This window comes from Canis lupus, chromosome 14 (assembly GCF_048164855.1).
Source record: "Canis lupus baileyi chromosome 14, mCanLup2.hap1, whole genome shotgun sequence".
Taxonomy (NCBI): domain Eukaryota; kingdom Metazoa; phylum Chordata; class Mammalia; order Carnivora; family Canidae; genus Canis; species Canis lupus.
In genome coordinates this window covers 16180112-16198290 of record NC_132851.1, presented here as the reverse complement: position 1 = coordinate 16198290, position 18179 = coordinate 16180112, and the positions used below count along the sequence as shown (strand labels likewise).

The following is an 18179-nucleotide window of genomic DNA, read 5'->3' as shown; positions in this document are numbered from 1 at the left end:
ATACAACTCAATATCCTAATATAGAATATGAACTTTAAAAAAACTAGATTTATATAGGAGACATTTCTATTTCGATAAAAATAAGCTATAACTTTTTTAAGATCGTATTTATTTATTTGAGAGAGAACAAGAGCATACAGCAGAGAGGAGCAGAGGGACAAGGACAAGCAATCTCTGTGCTGAGTGGGGAGCCTGTGTCGGGGCTCAATCTCATGACCTTGAGATCATGACCTGAGCCGCAATCAAGAGTCAGATGCCTAACTGACTGAGCTCCCCAGGTGCCCACCCCCCCCAAAAAAAGCTGTAACTCTTAAAGTTTTATGTTGCCAGAAGCAGAGGTGCATTATCAACTTAAAAGTTTGTACAGGGATCCCTGGGTGGCGCAGCGGTTTGGCGCCTGCCTTTGGCCCAGGGCGCGATCCTGGAGACCGGGGATCGAGTCCCACGTCGGGCTCCCTGCATGGAGCCTGCTTCTCCCTCTGCCTATGTCTCTGCCCCTCTCTCTGTGACTATCATAAATAAATAAAAATTAAAAAAAAAAAGTTTGTACATATATACTTCTATCACCAATATAGTCATCTTCACCTTGCAGAGGTTCCCCTTCTCAAGGAATCAGAGTGGGTGAAGCAGTGTGGATCCTGAAATATCAGATGGAAAAAGGCAGAATCACATGAAAGGTAAATAGAGTTAAAATGTCCCAAATTCCTAGTATTTTCTGGAATGTCAAGAGTGTAAAATTGTAATATGGTAGTATTTGCTAAATCAAGAAGGAAAGTTTTAACTTCTAGAAAACTATTGAGCATACATAAGTAAAAATGGAAAGCTGAAAATAATGAAAACATTCAAGACAGGAGAAAGTGGGTACATACGGTAGGTGAAACAAGTTAAAAGCAAATCATAAAAGAGAAGGTATATTAATTAAATGTATTAAAAGTACTAAATATAAACAGGTTGCTAAAGAGATAACACCCAAACGTATATTGCATATAATAGACATATCTAAAGATTTGTTATGCCAAAAGTTTGAAAGTAAAATAATAAAACTTATATTTATAAATATACTATCCAGAAGAAAGATAGAGGTACCTGGGTGGCTCCGTGGTTAAGCATCTGCTTTGGTTGGGCTCAGGTCATGATCTCAAGGTCCTGGGTTTGAGCCCCATATTGGGGTCTCTGCTCAGTGGAAGGCCTGTTACTCCTTCTCCTTCTGCCTGCTGCTCTGCCTTACTTGTATTCTCTCTTTTTCTGTCAAAAAATAAATAAAAAAATTAAAAAAATTAAAAGCTAATATATCTACATTATGATAACATATAAGAGATATCAAGGAAATTTAATTCTTAGAGATAAAGAAGATACTTTATAATGTTATAAGATTCAGTCTGTGTATTCTAAACATTCTGTACTTAGTAGCACGGTTTTAAAATCCCTAATGAAAAAGAAGCACAACAGAAAAAAAAAGAAAGAAAGAAGAAAGAAAGAAAGAAAGAAAGAAAGAAAGAAAGAAAGAAAGAAAGAAAGAAAGAAAGAAAGAAAGAAAAAAAGAAAGAAAGAGAAAGAAAGAAGGAAAAATGTTACAATGAAAGAAAATCATTATATAGGGAGATTTAAGCACACTTGTATTAGAAGTACACAGAACATGCAGACAAAATATCAGTAAAAATACGAATACTTCGTCATTATTAATAAAATTATTTATTATATGTGCAAAACTTTGTAACCTGAATATGTAGTAAACACTCTTTTTAAGCACATGAAACACAAAATTCAGCATAAACTGGATCAAGAAGTATAAGAAAATAAAAGATTGAAGTCTTGCAGAATACATTCTCTGATCACATGCAATTATACTAAAAGTAACTCAAAAATTACTAGAAATGTACTTAAGATTGGATTTGAATATATAGAGTTATAGCCTATGGTCAGAGAAGAAATCATAATATAATTTTAAAGACTTTATCTTAATAATTATAAAATTATAGCATATTAAAACTAAGACAGAGATAGTGATAGTAGCCTTGAATATATAGTATAAAGGGAAAGTGAATAGTTATTATGAGTTAGTCATCTATATAAAGAAATAGAAAAATAGGATTTCCAGTTCAGATGTGGAAAAGTTGCAAGAGATCATTACTCTACCCTAAAAGTTAAATGAGCCAGTTAATCTATAAAACTATAAAATACTTCAGCTCATCAGAGAACTGAGGACTCTAAGAAAGATAACTAAAGTAAATTCCAGAAAGGGCTCCAGTTAAGCAATTCTGAAGTTACTTGACATACTAGCATTCTTTATACTAGGTTGAACAAACACGTAAATTAATGGTAAATAATGAGTCAGTTTTCTCACTGAGTAAAGAGTAAGCAAGGGGGAAAATGTACACAAACTCTGTAGTGCTAGAAAGGCATCAAAGATGCCAGTATAAATTCAGGTTTACTTTAATATACTATACATGCTCACACACACACACACACACATAAACCTATACACATGTATAAATAAATACACATAAGTTAGTATATATTACATATATTTCCAGGTTCCTTCTACTGAGAACACCTATAAGCAGTGACACACCAGTTGCTTTCAGTATAGCTCAGATTTTGATTTCTAAATACCATTTTCCAATTAAAAAAGAAATACAGAGATCCTTGAGAAAATAGATGATTCTAGACCAGCAAGGGAGAAAAATAAAATATGAGAGTATAACACCGTATTTAGTGCCAAAAAGAAAGAGAATATTATGTTAATAATGGAAACACAATGAAAGGACAGAGAGGTCAAATTAAGAGAACTCCAAAACTGGAGAAATTTTAGAAAAAATTAGTAATGATCGTATTTGATGACATTTGAAGAAGAAAATAGATATTGAAGACTATATAGTGATATAAATGGTTGAATAAATAAATAATGAGGGAGAAAGGAAAAGTCTGATGGAAGAATTTCAAATAATATATTCAAATGACATATATTTAACCCTCCCTACCCCGCTCCATCATGAACATGAGCTAGACTTAGTGAATGCTTACAGATAGAGTACAGAGGAGGGAAAAGTGCTAACTATATTGAAACAGCCTGGCCAACACCTATACCTCATTCCTGTTTCCTCATCACGATAATGATAATATTTACCTCAATAGATAGCTATGGGTCTTATTAATGAAGGCATAAATGGTATAAGAAAGGTTACGTGAAAAGTTGCTTAGGGTAGATCTTAAAAGTTTCCATTATAAGAAAAAAAATGTAACTAGACGACTTATTGTGGTGGCCATTTGCAATATATACAAATATCAAATCAGTAGGTTATACACGTGAAACTCATATAATGTTATATGCCGGTTATACTTCATTTATTTTCTTTTTTTCTTTCTTTTTTTTAAATTTATTTTTTATTGGTGTTCAATTTACTAACATACAGAATAACCCCCAGTACCCGTCACCCATTCACTCCCACCCCCCGCCCTCCTCCCCTCCTACCACCCCTAGTTCATTTCCCAGAGTTAGGAGTCTTTACGTTCTGTCTCCCTTTCTGATATTTCCCACACATTTCTTCTCCCTTCCTTTATATTCCCTTTCACTATTATTTATATTCCCCAAATGAATGAGAACATATAATGTTTGTCCTTCTCCGACTGACTTACTTCACTCAGCATAATACCCTCCAGTTCCATCCACGTTGAAGCAAATGGTGGGTATTTGTCGTTTCTAATGGCTGAGGAATATTCCATTGTATACATAAACCACATCTTCTTTATCCATTCATCTTTCGATGGACACTGACGCTCCTTCCACAGTTTGGCTATCGTGGCCATTGCTGCTATAAACATCGGGGTGCAGGTGTCCCGGCGTTTCACTGCATCTGAATCTTTGGGGTAAATCCCCAACAGTGCAATTGCTGGGTCGTAGGGCAGGTCTATTTTTAACTCTTTGAGGAACCTCCACACAGTTTTCCAGAGTGGCTGCACCAGTTCACATTCCCACCAACAGTGTAAGAGGGTTCCCTTTTCTCCGCATCCTCTCCAACATTTGTTGTTTCCTGCCTTGTTAATTTGCCCCATTCTCACCGGTGTGAGGTGGTATCTCATTGTGGTTTTGATTTGTATTTCCCTGATGGCAAGTGATGCAGAGCATTTTCTCATATGCATGTTGGCCATGTCTATGTCTTCCTCTGTGAGATTTCTCTTCATGTCTTTCGCCCATTTCATGATTGGATTGTTTGTTTCTTGGTGTTGAGTTTAATAAGTTCTTTATAGATCTTGGAAACTAGCCCTTTATCTGATACGTCATTTGCAAATCTTCTCCCATTCTGTAGGTTGTCTTTTAGTTTTGTTGACTGTATCCTTTGCTGTGCAGAAGCTTCTTATCTTGATGAAGTCCCAATAGTTCATTTTAGCTTTTGTTTCTTTTGCCTTCGTGGATGTATCTCGCAAGAAGTTACTGTGGCCGAGTTCAAAAAGGGTGTTGCCTGTGTTCTCCTCTAGGAGTTTGATGGAATCTTGTCTCACATTTAGATCTTTCATCCATTTTGAGTTTATCTTTGTGTATGGTGCAAGAGAGTGGTCTAGTTTCATTCTTCTGCATGTGGATGTCCAATTTTCCTAGCACCATTTATTGAAGAGACTGTCCTTCTTCCAATGGATAGTCTTTCCTCCTTTATCGAATATTAGTTGCCCATAAAGTTCAGGGTCCACTTCTGGGTTCTCTATTCTGTTCCACTGATCTATGTGTCTGTTTTTGTGCCAGTACCACACTGTCTTGATGACCACAGCTTTGTAGTACAACCTGAAATCTGGCATTGTGATGCCCCCAGATATGGTTTTCTTTTTTAAAATTCCCCTGGCTATTCGGGGTCTTTTCTGATTCCACACAAATCTTAAAATAATTTGTTCTAACTCTCTGAAGAAAGTCCATGGTATTTTGATAGGGATTGCATTAAACGTGTATATTACCCTGGGTGACATTGACATTTTCACAATATTAATTCTGCCAATCCATGAGCATGGAATATTTTTCCATCTCTTTGTGTCTTCCTCAATTTCTTTCAGAAGTGTTCTATAGTTTTGAGGGTATAGATCCTTTACATCTTTGGTTAGGTTTATTCCTAGGTATCTTATGCTTTTGGGTGCAATTGTAAATGGGATTGACTCCTTAATTTCTCTTTCTTCAGTCTCATTATTAGTGTATAGAAATGCCACTGACTTCTGGGCATTGATTTTGTATCCTGCCACACTACCGAATTGCAGTATGAGTTCTAGCAATCTTGGGGTGGAGACTTTTGGGTTTTCTATGTAGAGTATCATGTCATCAGCGAAAAGGGAGAGTTTGACTTCTTCTTTGCCAATTCGAATGCCTTTAATGTCTTTCTTGTTGTCTGATTGCTGAGGCTAGGACTTCCAGTACTATGTTGAATAGTAGTGGTGAGAGTGGACATCCCTGTCTTGTTCCTGATCTTAGGGGAAAGGCTCCCAGTGCTTTCCCATTGAGAATGATATTTGCTGTGGGCTTTTCATAGATGGCTTTTAAGATGTTGAGGAACGTTCCCTCTATCCCTACACTCTGAAGAGTTTTGATCAGAAATGGATGCTGTATTTTGTCAAATGCTTTCTCTGCATCTAATGAGAGGATCATATGGTTCTTGGTTTTTCTCTTGCTGATATGATGAATCACATTGATTGTTTTACGGGTGTTGAACCAGCCTTGTGTCCCAGGGATAAATCCTACTTGGTCATGGTGAATAATTTTCTTAATATACTGTTGGATCCTATTGGCCAGTATCTTGTTGAGAATTTTTGCATCCATGTTCATCAGGGATATTGGTCTGTAATTCTCCTTTTTGGTAGGGTCTTTGTCTGGTTTTGGAATTAAGGTGATGCTGGCCTCATAGAACGAATTCGGAAGTACTCCATCTCTTTCTATCTTTCCAAACAGCTTTAGGAGAATAGGTATGGTTTCTTCTTTAAACGTTTGATAAAATTCCCCAGGGAAGCCATCTGGCCCTGGACTCTTCTGTCTTGGGAGGTTTTTGATGACTGCTTCAATTTCCTCCCTGGTTATTGGCCTGTTCAGGTTTTCTATTTCTTCCTGTTCCAGTTTTGGTAGTTTGTGGCTTTCCAGGAATGCGTCCATTTCTCCTAGATTGCCTAATTTATTGGCGTATAGCTGTTCATAAAATGTTTTTAAAATCGTTTGTATTTCCTTGGTGTTGGTAGTGATCTCTCCTTTCTCATTCATGATTTTATTAATTTGAGTCTTCTCTCTCTTCTTTTTAATCAGGCTGGCTAATGGTTTATTTATCTTATTAATTCTTTCAAAGAACCAACTCCTGGTTCTGTTGATCTGTTCCACAGTTCTTCTGGTCTCGATTTCGTTGAGTTCTGCTCGAATCTTTATTAACTCCCTTCTTCTCTTGGGTGTAGGATCTATTTGCTGTTTTTTCTCTAGCTCCTTTATGTGTAAGGTTAGCTTTTGTATTTGAGTTCTTTCCAGTTTTTGAATGGATGCTTGTATTGCGATGTTTTTCCCCCTTAGGACTGCTTTTGCTGCATCCCAAAGATTTTGAGCGGTTGTATCTTCATTCTCATTAGTTTCCATGAATCTTTTTAATTCTTCCTTAATTTCCTGGTTGACCCTTTCATCTTTTAGCAGGATGGTCCTTAACCTCCACGTGTTTGAGGTCCTTCCAAACTTCTTGTTGTGATTTAGTTCTAATTTCAAGGCATTATGGTCTGAGAATATGCAGGGGATGATCCCAATCTCTTGGTATCGGTTCAGACCCGATTTGTGACCCAATATGTGGTCTATTCTGGAGAAAGTTCCATGTGCACTTGAGAAGAATGTGTATTCAGTTGAGTTTGGATGTAAAGTTCTGTAGATATCTGTGAAATCCATCTGGTCCAGTGTATCATTTAAAGCTCTCGTTTCTTTGGAGATGTTGTGCTTAGAAGACCTATCGAGTATAGAAAGAGCTAGATTGAAGTCACCAAGTATAAGTGTATTATTATCTAAGTATTTCTTCACTTTGGTTAATAATTGATTTATATATTTGGCAGCTCCCACATTCGGGGCATATATATTGAGGATTGTTAAGTCCTCTTGTTGAATAGATCCTTTAAGTATGATATAGTGTCCCTCTTCATCTCTCACTACAGTCTTCAGGGTAAATTTTAGTTTATCTGATATAAGGATGGCTACCCCTGCTTTCTTTTGAGGACCATTCGAATGGTAAATGGTTCTCCAACCTTTTATTTTCAGGCTGTAGGTGTCCTTCTGTCTAAAATGAGTCTCTTGTAGACAGCAAATAGATGGGTCCTACTTTTTTATCCAGTCTGAAACCCTGCGCCTTTTGATGGGGTCATTAAGCCCGTTCACATTCAGAGTTACTATTGAGAGATATGCGTTTAGTGTCATCATGATATCTATTCAGTCCTTGTTTTTGTGGAATGTTCCACTGAACTTCTTCTTAAAGGAGAATTTTAAGAGTCCCCTTTAAAATTTCTTGCAGAGCTGGTTTGGAGGTCACATATTCTTTTAGTTGCTGCCTGTCTTGGAAGCTCTTTATCTCTCCTTCCATTTTGAATGAGAGCCTTGCTGGATAAAGTATTCTTGGTTGCATGTTCTTCTCATTGAGGACCCTGAATATATCCTGCCAGCCCTTTCTGGCCTGCCAGGTCTCTGTGGAGAGGTCTGCTGTTACCCTAATACTCCTCCCCATAAAAGTCAGGGATTTCTTGTCTCTTGCTGCTTTAAGGATCTTCTCTTTATCTTTGGAATTTGCAAGCTTTACTATTAAATGTCCAGGTGTTGAACGGTTTTTATTGATTTTAGGGGTGGGATCTCTCTATTTCCTGGATCTGAATGCCTGTTTCCCTTCCCAGATTAGGAAAGTTTTCAGCTAGAATTTGTTCAAATACATATTCTGGCCCTCTGTCCCTTTCAGCGCCCTCGGGAACCCCAATTAAACGTAGGTTTTTCTTCCTCAGGCTGTCGTTTATTTCCCTTAATCTATCTTCATGGTCTTTTAATTGTTTGTCTCTTTTTTCCTCAGTTTCCCTCTTTGCCATCAACTTGTCTTCTATGTCACTCACTCGTTCTTCCACCTCGTTAACCCTCGTCGTTAGGACTTCTAGTTTGGATTGCATCTCATTCAATTGATTTTTCATTTCTGCCTGATTAGCTCTAAATTCTGCAGTCATGAAGTCTCTTGAGTCCTTTATGCTTTTCTCTAGAGCCACCAGTAGCTGTATAATAGTGCTTCTGAATTGGCTTTCTGACATTGAATTGTAATCCAGATTTTGTAACTCTGTGGGAGAGAGGCCTGTTTCTGATTCTTTCTTTTGAGGTGAGGTTTTCCTTCTAGTCATTTTGCTCAGTGCAGAGTGGCCAAAAGCAAGTTGTATCGGGATAGGAGAAAAAGAGAGGAGAGAAAGAAGGAAAGAAAAGAGAAAAAGAAAAAAAAGGAAGAAAAAAAAAACAAAAAAAAAGGAAGAAGAAAAAGAGAAAGAAAAAGAAAGAAAGGAGAAAAAAAGGGGGGTGGGGGAAGGAAACAAATCAAAAAGCAAAACAAAACAAAACAAAAAAAGAACCTCGGGGGAGTATCTTCTGATTCTGTGTACTTTAAGTCCCTTGGCTTCCCCTGGAAGTTGTCAGTCCGTCTAGCTGGTCTTCTGGGGGAGGGGCCTGTTGTGCTGATTTTCAGGTGTTAGCAGTTGGGGGAGCTGCTGTGCCCCTGCCTGGTGCAGGGCTCAGTGGGGGTTGTTTACCCCGTGAGGCCCCCGGAGCAACAGCCCCAGTGGCGAGGCCAGCTCTGGAGCCCTGGAGTCAGCCCCCACAGTAGCTCCAGAGCTCTCGGTCTGCAGGGCCTGGAGGCTCCGGGGCGGGGCCGCTGATCTGCTCAGCTGGGGCAGGAGCGTCCTCGCTGTCCTGGGCCCTCCCGGCCTCTGCCTGTCCCGGGGGAGGCCGGATCCTGGGCTGTGTCCCGGCGCCCTGTGCTCCGGAGCCTGCGCTGGTGGATTCGGGCTCTCGCCCCGCAGCCCCCTCCGCGGAGCCGCCCCCGAGCCCCCCGAGCTGCTCCGGGTCCCGCCGCCCGCGCTGCAGCCCTTAGGGAGCTCGGCGCACTCTCCCGGGGCGCAGGTGTCTGTTAGTGTCCCCGGGAGCCCGAGGGCATCCCCGCCCTCCTGGGTGCTGCTCCACCTCCCTGGAGCCCCTTTCCGCCCGGGAAGGTCGGTGCAGCTCCTGCTCCTCCGGGACGGGGCTCTCCTGTCCTGGGGACACTCGCCCCGGCCTCAGCCCGGCTCCTCGCGGGCCCCTCCCCCTTGGAGGCCTTTGTTTCTTTACTTCTTTTTCCCCGTCTTCCTACCTTGATAGAAGCGCCAACTCTTCTCACTGTAGCGTTCCGGCTGGTCTCTCTTTAAACCTCAGGCCGAATTCGTAGATTTTCAGGATAATTTGAAGGTTTTCTGGGTAATTTGGTGGAGACAGGTGACTTGGGGACCTACTCCTCTGCCATCTTGCCCCTCCCCCTATACTTCATTTAAAAAGCAACAAATAGAAAGTTTAAAAACAGAAAGAAGAAAAAGCAGATAAAACCATGGGAATTAAAGAAGTAGAACCTAGAAAGCTGACACCTCAGGTTGGAGTGGGGAAGTGTAAACAACCAAAAATTTTTTAAAAAGTTAAAAAAAGAAAGATTTTCTTTCACTGCAGAAAAACACAAATACTAAGTACATCAGAACAACTTGATAAACATCTTCTAAATCAGTGATCAAAGTTAACTTCATCAGTTGGGTCAGATTTTCAGTCATGAACCTGACGTGATGCAAGGGGAAGGACAGCTCGCCTCTATAACATTTTTGCAAAAACTCATCACCACAGCCTGAATGAGAGAAAATGGCTGTCAGTCTTAAGCTAAGGGCTTTTTAAAAAAATATCTAACCAGTATTCTTCAAAAATATCAAGATCATGAAAAATTAGGAAAAACTGAAACAGACCAGAGCGTACTAAGGCAACATGGCAAATAAATGCAATGTGAAATTGAAGTCGATCCTGTAAAAGGATGACTTTTGTTTTCTTAGATTTAAAAAATGTTGGATTTCACTTAAATGAAAAATCTCTTTTTCATCATTGAAAATATAAGGAGTAGAGTGGGAAAATTATATGTATCTCTGTGTATAAATGCATACACATCCATTTATATACCCAAAAGCATGAATAGAGAATAGAAAAATAACTACAATTAAATCAGTACAATTAAATGAGTAGAAAAATAGGCAAGAGTCTCAAGAAAAGCACATCACCAAAGAAAGTATCCAAATGGCAAGTGAATATATGAAAGGTGTAGAAAGTCTTGTTTAGTCAACAAGAGAATACAGATTCAAACTATAATAAAGTACTACTACACACTCACTTGAATGCCTACAAATAAACACAGTATTTTCTGATAGTTTGCATGTGAATTAATTGGAACTTGCATACACTGCATGCATGAGATGATAAAGTTTCTTTGGAAAACTATTTGATAGTTTCTACTACTGGTGAATATTTACAAGCCTTTTGATCTAGCATTTTTATTTATAGGCATATATCTAAAATACATAAGACAATGTTTATGGCTGCACTGTTACCAATAGCCAGAAGACAAAACAGCTTAAATATCAAAGAAGCATGAATAATAATTTTTGATATACTTATATAATGAATTACTATCACACCATCAAAATAAAGAAATTGTTACTGTACAAGAAGACATTGATGACGCTCAGCCTAATGGTATGTAAAATAATCTAGGCAAAAAAATTCTTTACTAAACAACTTATAGTTGTAAAAAAACCGCAAATGTAATAATAAATATAATCCATGACAGAGGATCACTTTTGTGTTGAAGATACTATTTCTTCATTTGGTTGATGGAGACCCTAGTATAATCACCTTGTGTAAATTAATTGTGTCATACACTTATGATTTCTGATTTTTATAAATACCTATTATACATCAATACAATTTTAAAAATACAATAAATAATTGACAATATGGGACAATCATAGTTCTATTTTTCCCTAGTCCATAAAGAGCTCTTTTAAAATAGTGAGAAACAAAATAAAAGTAACATAACATAAAAGTAAGAGAAGATGATTTTAAATGAACCATGTGTGTTCATTTTAAGTGACTGGGTTATACAAAGGATCTCAAGATAATGGTGTATTAAAGTGATAACGGGACCAGAAAAAATACTTGGAAATATATTATAAAAAATAGTTAAAAGGACAAGAACTAATGCTATCAGAATAATAATTAACCTAGGAAAAACTTTCTTATATGTACATTCACTTTTCAATTATGTTCCCCAAATTCTCTTTAATAACTTCAGTCAACTAACCTGGAATAAGAGAGTGAATAAAATACGATAGCACTGTGAATTTTATATTGACTTTGGAATACATGTAAGACGATAATATTAGAATATTGGAATGAGTTTTAAAATATCTCACTTCTAAAGTTGTGCATATATTTTATTCTTCTTAAATTAGAAAACCATTCTATTGCCTCTTTTTATTCCCCAGTTGCTGAAATAAAATGACTTTGTGGAGCTCCATTTAAATATGTTTGAGCTATCAAGTAAAATACAGGTTCTAAGGCATCATCAGTAATCTTGAGCCTCTGCCTGCAATTGGCTGGGTTTTAAGAAACATTATGATAAAATTAAATCTTTGTATTTTAATATTTCCAAAACAGTAAAATTGGATGAACTTAATGTGTGCATATTTGAAGACTGAGTTGCAGTCATGAACAGAAATGTGTGCTCTAGCAAATCTTATTTTATAATAAAAGCGTGTTTTTCACTAGGGTCTTTAGAACGTGCTCATATTATAGTGTGGAGATTAATGAGAACTAATGTGTTGACAGTTAAGATTAGCTTCTTAAACCTGAGATAGATCTGAGATTTCTTTATAACTTATTTTCAATATATTTTAAAACCATGGTTAAAAAAAAGAACTATAAACATAACTGTCACAGGTGTCTTGTCAAAGAAAACAAGGCATGTTATTTCTCATGCCAAACAATTTAAATTCATTTTCAGAGAAAATAAAAGAGTTTCAGTAAGAGGAGACAGCTTTTGAATGGGTATGCCAAAAGTCTATGTTATAGTTCCTTTGGCATGATATAGGTTTCTTCAAATGATATATTTGTTTTGTCATTCATTCATCAAATAATCATAGAGCTTCAATATGCAAGGTTCTGTTTTGGGTGGTCACACAAATGAAGAAAAGAGACCAGGAATCTGGCTCTCCTGGATTTTACATTCTAGTAGAAAAAAGTTGACCAGAAAAGCAACATAATTACCAAAAATTTAGTTATTATATTAGAAGATAATAATTGATGAGAAAAAAACACCAAAGGATCAAGAGGAAGGGTAAGATGTGGGTAGCTGAAAGGCAACACTTTTCCTGCACAGGAAAATTATAAAGGATATTGTATAATTACTAAAATGGCAACCAATATGAGTAGGGGCTAAATTGTGTTGGACCATTCAAAGGTTGACTTTTATTCTATGTAAAACCTGAAGCTGTGGAAAGACTTTGAGTAGGTAAGTGAAACAGTAATATTGTATTTTTAAAAGATTTTATTTATTTATTTATTTATTTATCTATTTTAAGAGAGAGAGAGAGAAAACTTGAGTGGGCGAGGGGCAGAAGAGGAGGGAAAATCTTAAGTAGACTCCAGGCTGAGCTGGAAACACTAGGTGGGTCTTGATCTCATGATCCTGAAATCATGACCTGAGCAGAAACCAAGAGTTGGATGCTTAACTGACTGAGCCACCCAAGCACTCCAATAATATTTGAATATTAAGAATGTCTTTATAAATGTAGAATTAGGCTAAACTAGAACTTGTGAGAGGATTAAGGACAGTTGTAGTAGTGATGGAAATTGGTGTCAGTGGCCTGGGCTATACTGTTGAAGGGGGAGTTGGGGAAAAACAGAGACAAAAAAAAAATTCCTGATGGCTTGGATGTTGCAGATGAGGGGAAAGCAGCAGGAAATAAAGCTTGCTTCCAGGGTTTCCAGTTGGAAGAGCATGGCAATTATTGAGATCAGACAGTGTGAGATAATAGGTAGAGAGAGATTGTGATTTGGTATGGAAAACCAAGATAAATATTTAAGGTATACTTTTTTAGATCAATTTGAGACTTTGAAATGGAAAGCCAATTACTTAGACAGATTAGAGCATTCATAGAGATACAGACTTGGCTGTCATGTGGATAAATGCATTTTTACTTTTTAATCTATGAGTGTGAACACAGAGCCAAAAATGAAGTTAAAAAATCTCCTTCATCCAGAATTCCACTAGAGGACTTGAGTCTACAAAATAAATCAAAAGTTTTACCGCAATGAAGATGAACTCTAAGATGAAAGAAGGGAAAGGAGGAAAAAGAGGAAGATGAAGGAGAAAAAGTAAGAAATTTGGAATAATACTGTAAATGACACTAAAGGAGAAATATTTCTGAAAAAGGAGGGAGTGGTCTTTGGGGTTTAATACTCTTGAGAGTTTGAATAAGAATCTTTGGAAATCTACATGTACCATTGATGTTTCATGGTACCTGACACAGGTCATTGATAACCTTGACAAAAGTATGTTCAGGGGACTGAAACAGAGGCAGAAGCCTGACTGAGGTATGAATTACGATAGGGGGGTGAAGAAGAGGTGCATTATCTCATTAGATACCTTTTAAAAAAAGCATAATAATACAATGACAATTAGAGAAAAATATGGAATAAAGGAATGATAATTTTGGGCTCTTGTTGCAAATCTTTGCTACCTAAGAAATTTTATTCATAGTATGTTTGACAGAGAAAAATGGATAGTTGTTAAGTGTAAGGGCTTTGGGGTTGAACAACTGGGCCAGTTCTCAAAAACTTTTCTGACTAGCTGTGTGATCTTTAACAAGACACTTAACTACCCTAAAACTCAGGCTCTTTATCACATGTCTACCTCATAATTTCTTGTGAGAATTAAGTGAAAGAATGTATGAGGCTCATTTAACACAGTACCTGATACACGGTAAATTCTCAATAAATTTCTTTTATTTCTTTTTACATATTTTATTTGTTATTATTATTATTATCATGATCATCATTATTATTATTTCCCTCTAGTTTAACATGGCAACCAACTAATCAAACCAACATAAAAACCAGGATAAATTTAGAATGTATCTGTGAAAGTCATTTTTTATGGTATTTTCAGAGAATATGACATTATTTTCTATGTAATTCTTTCTTCTACAGAATGTTTTTCACTCTCTTATTCCTGGCATGCAGGATTTGGGACAACTGTTTGGAACATAGGATGGTTCAATCTTGAAATAGGGATGAAGTAATTCTACAGATTGCCACTAGAGGACAGACGAGAGTCAGGCAACATCTGAGAGGAACTATTCAGGGACCAGTTGTCCTTGATGCTAGGTCAGGCTAGTGTGGGAAACTCAGACACCAGAACCAGAGAATTGTTTTAATTAAGCTCATTATTTTAAGGTTAAATAATGTAGCAGAAATATATCCCAAAGACACAGTTTATTTGCACTTCAAAGGTATTAAAGGCTCAATTTTTATTTTACCATTTTGTTCTTTTGCTTCTATTACAGCTCTCATATAAATCTACATTATATTATTTTTGTTTCCATGCTTGTCACCAACTACCATTATATGTAAAATTTTTGAAGGCTGTGGCCATGTCTCACTTGGACAGTTCTTTAGCTTAGCAGACTCTCCAGGGATTCAATTTCAAAACTCATTATCATCAATGTAGACAGAGGCAACAGCAAGATATTTGTAGATTAATAATTAGGGAGGCAGAATTATACATAAGGGGCATTCACATTCCTCTCTACATTTGATAGGCTCAGGTATGTTATAAGCTGAGATCAGTGCCAGAAAATTCAGTGCGTGTACCTTAAAGTGTACTCTCTTGATGAAGAAGTGTAAAAGAAATATTTATTCAGTGGGTAATGTGTGTCAATGTTACATGCTTTGACATACGTTATTTCATTTATTATCTCAACAATTTGATTACATAGTGAGGAGACTGACAGATGAAATGCAACTCACCCAATGTCACAGAGCTAGTATATTTTAGAGCTGTTAAATAAAAATTGCACCATAAAAGATGAGAAAAAAGAAACTGATTTTATTCTGGTACTATTGCTTGCATAAGGGAAGAAAGCACAGAACAAGTCCCATCTCAAAAAGGTGATGTGAGAGTATATGGATCATGAAATTAAAAATATTACTTTTTAAAGGTCATAGGCTTTTTTTAATAAGCTAGACAATATGAAGCTTCATTTTTAATATAGTTGATAAGAGAATCACAAAATTACCAGTATGAAAAATGAGCAAAGACTAAAACAGAAAACATATTAATAATCTTCAAAATATCACCTCCAAAACATATGCACGCAAATTTATAAACCAAATCTCTCCCATCTTGAAATTAGTCCTAATATCCAACATCTTCATGCACCAAGATACACATTTCAACATTATATAGAAGATGGAAATTTAGAAACAGCTTAAGTATTCAACAATAACGATATTCTTCAAGACACTTGAGGATACTCTATATTATAGAGCTATTAAATTGATGCTTAAATATAAATATAACCAGGTAAAAGCATATCCAATGATGGAGAAATAGTACAGAATGACAACTAAAGTGCAAGCAGATATTTCTCCCCACCACCCAGTAAAAATATTTTCTTTTCTTCCTGTTTTTCTTCTTTCATTTAAATTTTCCCACCTTTCATTATCATGAAAATCTTTCTGAATAAAAGAAATACAAATTTTGAAAATAAATTAATGCTTTACAACTGTTGCCTGGGTGGCTTAGTTGGTTAAGTGTGGTACTCTTGATTTCTGCTCAGGTCATAGTGTCAGGGTCATGAAATGGAGCCCCATGTTGGCTCTACACTGGGCGTGAAGGCTGCTTAAGATTCTTTCTTTATGGGACGCTGAGGTGGCTCAGCTGTTTAGTGCCTGCCTTTGGCCCAGGGCGTGATCCTGGAGTCCCGGGATTGAGTTCCACATTGGGCTCCCTGCATGGAGCCTGCTCCTCCCTCTGCTTGTCTCTCTCTGTTTCTCTCATTCTGTCTCTCATGAATAAATAAAATCTTTAAAAAAAAAAAAAAGATTCTCTCTCTTCTTCTCCCTCTGCCCCCATTCCATCTGCTTGTGCACATGCGCACATGTGTTCTCTCTCTCTCTCAAAAAAGAAAAAACAAAAAACAAAAAAACAAAAAACTTTACAACTGTTATAAAGATTCCATGCAGTTTAAAAAAATGACTGCCCCGTTTCTGTTTCCAATACAAAACTTTTCCATACCTCATAGTACAGATGTCTGGGTTTTCTACTATGCCCTAATTAAGTCCTGGGGTGAATTTAAAGTCTCTTTTTGAGAAAAATTCTGGATTTGGCTGGAAGCAATCTTATGATTTACTTTCAAGCATGAATAGCTTGTCACAATATCTACCTTAACACCTGGGTAAACCTCCACATTTTATAACATTATATCTACTTTCTGTGGGTACATATCTGACCTTCTAAAAAATATAAACCATCACTTATTATTCTAGAAGATCTTTGCCATGAATTGACTAAAATCGGTACTAATCAAATATGTATTGAAAAATCTGCTAATACAGAATGGTTTGATAACCATGATGGAGGAGATGATGGTGGGATGTAGTCTGAAGAGAAAAGAAAGTGTGTAATGTGTTACTTGATGTCCTATATGAAACTATCAATGGTGAATTATATTTACAGATTATACAGTCTGAAACCATTTTATGTGACTGTGCATACTTCTGTGAATTCAGTGGTATAGATGGGCAATGGACTGATGGACCTTGGAATAGAGTGTTAATTTTCTTACAAGACAGTTACAGTTTTAATAGTTCTCCATCCAACCTACCTTTATATTTTTGCTTCAGAGTTTGTGAAGATCAGCCATAAAATTAGTTCTTAATTGCATTTCCTTACCTATTTTGCCTAAAATTATGTTTCTGTTCTCATTAATAATTTTATTAATAAGAATTATTAGTTATTATATTTAATAAACTATACATGATTGTATTCTTACATACTGAAATAATCAAGAAAGTGAAAACTAAGGAATAAGAAGTGGTTCCCAATATAATAAGGAATATATAATATATATAAGAATGCTGTTTAATTTAGTAAATAAACACTGTAATAAGGTATGTACAGCCAATATATATGCCAAATTCATTTTTTACCTATTACTTCTGTGAAGAACCATCACTAATAGTTTATTTGCATTCTTATTTTTATTATATGTTTACCTGGGGAAAGCATATGCACATGTTAATCCTCTAAGCTTCTCCAAATCACCTTTTCCTGATGTAATTTTATCAGAAATCATTTTGATCAGAATAGTAACACTAGGAGTAAGTGGCTAAATTTCCTTATCAGCCATCATTCCATTATGGCTCTAGTTCTCCTACAGAGACTTTTCTTTCCAAGCCTCAGGAGGGAGATCTGAATTGTGGGTACCTGGTATCTCTGCTTATTATGGGTTTCTATTCCTGAGTGTTCAACTCCACTTCTAGTCTGTCTGGGATACAATCAGGCTTGATTACCAAACAATGGATACTCATTAAATGTTCTTAGTTTCCAGGCAACCACAGCTGTCAATCAGTGAAGCCAGTACGGAAGCTTTTACAAATAATCTTTAAAAATTTTTTTAAATACATCCTTTTCTCTTCACAACCATTTTTCAGCAACTCTTTAGTGCAGCACTAGATTGTTAGAACTGTCTCATAAGTGATGTTCTTGCCTTCAATCTTTTCCATTCTCATTCCTCTCTTCTTTAAATATCTTTCTGATTACTGATTTTAGTATTCTCTTATATATGTGTATATACAAAATAACCTTTATTCCTATATACTAATTTGTTCGCTATCAATAACTATACTCTTGATTCCTTAAAGACATGAACATCTTTACTGCATGTTTATGCCTACAATAGCTGGAGTATAAGATGTACTCAATAATGATTATTGCATGAGATAAATGAAGACAGGATGGATAAAAAATAAACTGAAATGCAAATTCTCTGTAAGAAGAGATGCTTCTTAATAATCTGATTCACACTGGGGACAATTCTCCAGGCATTTT

The 18179-nt window shown here is 36.4% G+C and overlaps 1 long non-coding RNA gene across 2 annotated transcripts; it reads right to left on the bottom strand.

The window, feature by feature from the left end:
- Positions 1-545: 545 nt before the first annotated feature.
- LOC140603377 (uncharacterized) lies at positions 546-17615 on the bottom strand. 2 transcript variants are annotated; one of them, XR_012006355.1, is made up of 4 exons: positions 17345-17615; positions 9351-9450; positions 1087-1245; positions 546-638 (listed from the first exon to the last, which is right to left on the bottom strand). It is a non-coding gene; the product is annotated as an uncharacterized lncRNA (long non-coding RNA). The 2 variants fall into 2 exon arrangements; XR_012006354.1 differs by lacking the exon at positions 9351-9450.
- Positions 17616-18179: the final 564 nt, after the last annotated feature.